The 3,006-nt window shown below is 44.7% G+C and overlaps 1 non-coding gene across 1 annotated transcript; it reads left to right on the plus strand.

Moving 5' to 3' along the window:
• Positions 1-596: 596 nt before the first annotated feature.
• LOC114806902 lies at positions 597-734 on the plus strand. The gene has a single exon (XR_003754955.1). It is a non-coding gene; the product is annotated as a small nucleolar RNA SNORA7 (small nucleolar RNA).
• Positions 735-3,006: the final 2,272 nt, after the last annotated feature.

Raw genomic sequence — 3,006 nt, forward strand, 5'->3', positions numbered from 1 at the left:
TACTATGCTCTGGAGTTAATACAAGCAAATCGGGCTGGAGCCAGTCCCTGTCCCACACAGCACGATAATAATAATAATAATAATAATGGTATTTGCTATGTGCCAAGCACTGTTCTAAATGCTGGAGTAGATACAAGGTAATCAGGTTGTCCAATGTGGGTCTCACAGTCTTAATCCCCATTTTTCAGATGAGGTAAGTGAGGCAGAGCAAATGGGGCCCACAGTCTCAATCCCCATATTACAGATGAGGTAACATAGGTGCAGAGAAATGATGTGACTTGCCCAAGGTCACACAGCAGACACAGGGCAGAGCTGGGATTCAAACCCAGGTCCTTCTGACTCCCAGGCCCGTGCTCTATCCACTAAGACATGCAAGGCCACTGGCACGCTTGAAAATTCCAGACATTGAGATTCATCTGATATCCCATTGGTGCTGGATATGGAAAATAATGTGATGATATCAAATGTTCCATTTTGTGGAAGTCTTCTGAGGTAACAGCCTGAACTGAGAACATTTCTATAGGAGGGTCCCCACTCTACCTTCTTGCTCCAGAGTGTGCCATTCCTAGGTCCTTTTGAACATAGACACTGCTTATAACCTCTCAGAGTCACATCTGGAGAGTTTCCAGTACTCTACCAGTCTCGAATTTGGGAGGGAGAGTCAAGCAGAGGCCTGTCCATTCCATTCCTAGCTTAGACGATGGCTAGCGCGTGGAAGGCAATCTGCTACATGGCAAAACTCACCTGAGCTGGGCAACAGCAGCACAGGAGAGAGTCGAGGGCGGAGACTCAAGTGTACCGCGCAGAAGGAGGCAATGGTAAACCGTTTCCATATTTTTACCAAGAAAACTCTATGGATCCACTACCAGAAGGATTGCAGATGGAGAGCGGGGTGTTGTGGTAGAATTCATTCAATCGTATTCATTGAGCGCTTACTGTGTGCAGAGCACTGTACTAAGCGCTTGGAATGGACAATTCGGCAACAGAGGGAGACAATCCCTACCCAACAAGGAGCTCACAGTCTAAAAGGGGGGAGACAGACAGCAAAACAAAACAAGAAGACAGGCATCAAAACCAGCAAAATAGATAAATAGAATCATAGATATAATCATTCATTCAATTGTATTTACTGAGCGCTTTTGTGTCCGTGGTGTCACTGTGGGTCGGACACGACTCGACAGCATAAGACACCCACAACAACTGCCTTTAAACTGTGGAAGTCTGAGACAGGAATCAAGGCAGAGGGAGGCTGTACACTTCAAAATAATGGACATAAACATGTTGAGTGCAATATCTGTACCACATAAGGGCAGACCAGCTGAAAACTGGACAACTAATCACCCTCGCTCAAAAACAAATGCCAATGATAATTCATAAAGAGGCAAAGGCTGCTAACATCGGGATTGAGAGAAGGGCACTGATTTTAAAGGGAACTTTCTTTCAGAGCCCTCATCAGTCAGGTTGTCAAGGTAACCTCTCATCATCCTTGGAATAGTATTATATTGACCTATATTGTCTCAAAATAATACATGAAGCTTGATGAATGCTTTCATTCGCCACTGTTAGTCTTCCAATCTAAGGGTTCAGTTTCTGCATTACAGTATTTCAATCAGGGAAGAGTTTTGCTGCAAAAGGAATGACAAGAGTATCATCCCATTTTGATCTCCTTGGGTTCTGAAAGGTTTAGAGCAGCTTTGCTTGAAACCGTGTGTCAGGTTTTGAGTACCTGCATATTATTCCAAGATTTGCCATGGGGAGATGGAACGGCCTCTTCTGAACCTAGACTGAGAATGCTTTATTGCTGTCTTTAATAGGACAGCTTCCAGAAATCCATCTTCAACTAAAGCCTTTTGTCCCAGGAAAAAATGTTTTCCTATCGAATTACCTTCATTTGGTTCTTACTTTCCACCTCCACATCCTCTCAGGCAGGCCTCTGACTGGGAGTAAGGTCAGAACCTGTGATAGAAGTCAATAAGGAAACTATTCCCTTTAAATTTCAGCTTTCGGAATCATAAGACGCAGGACTGGAAGAGAGCTGATCGCACACCTCGGTACAGTCAGGAAAGTCTGACTGTGGAGAAGCAGCAAGGCCTAGAGGATAGAGCGTGGGCCTGGGAGTCAGAAGGGCCTGGGTTCTAATCCTGACTCCGCCACTTGGCAGCAGCAGGAATCACATCGTAAGGGCAACAGCAAGGTAAGAAAGCAGGGCTGGTGGTGGGTGGAAATGCAGAAATGCAACCTGTCAGTCAAGCAATTGTCCCCTAGACCGTGAGCTCATTGTGGGCAGGACTGTGCCTGCTTATTCTTGTATTGTACTCTCCCAAGCACTTAATACAATGTTTTGTACACAGTAAGTGCTTAATCAATATGATTGAATAAATGAATGAATCACTAGATTGTAAGATCCTTAAAGACAAGGAATGTGACTTGTTCCTATCATACGTGCCCAAACTCTTAAGGTAATGTTCTCACTCGGCAGGCATCCAACAAATACTACTGATCAATGGATTTGGATGTGTCCCGTAGTTCCACAATCTGTATGAACGTTGTTATCGTCTTTGCTGATGTTTGCCTTCAGATGTTTGGTCCATCACCAGTTAAAATGGTTATTTCCCCCAGAAAAAAACCTCCCCCAGGGAAAGGGGATCTTATCTTGGAGCAAGTTTTCAGTTCTCCAGCGGTGGAAGGAAAGCAGAAGATGAGAAACAAAGATCGAGCCCCGGGAATTGTGGCCAGCCCAGTGGCTAGTTCGTTCTGGCACCAGGCAGGTGCCAGGAAGAGGATGTTTTGGGTTTTGCCCTTTTAACACCTGGGTATTTTCTTTTTCTCTTGCACAACAGGATTTACAACAAATCCTCCATTTACTGTAAATTTGAAGAGCTGCGAAACATCAGTTTACTCATGTTTTTTCCTCCAGCCGAGAAATGAAATTATGGGTGGCTAGTTGTCCTGATCCGACTCGGTTCGGAAGCACCCAGGTTGGACATGAGTTTGCTGTAAACACAT

This window comes from Ornithorhynchus anatinus, chromosome X1 (genome assembly GCF_004115215.2).
Source record: "Ornithorhynchus anatinus isolate Pmale09 chromosome X1, mOrnAna1.pri.v4, whole genome shotgun sequence".
In the NCBI taxonomy this organism is placed as follows: domain Eukaryota; kingdom Metazoa; phylum Chordata; class Mammalia; order Monotremata; family Ornithorhynchidae; genus Ornithorhynchus; species Ornithorhynchus anatinus.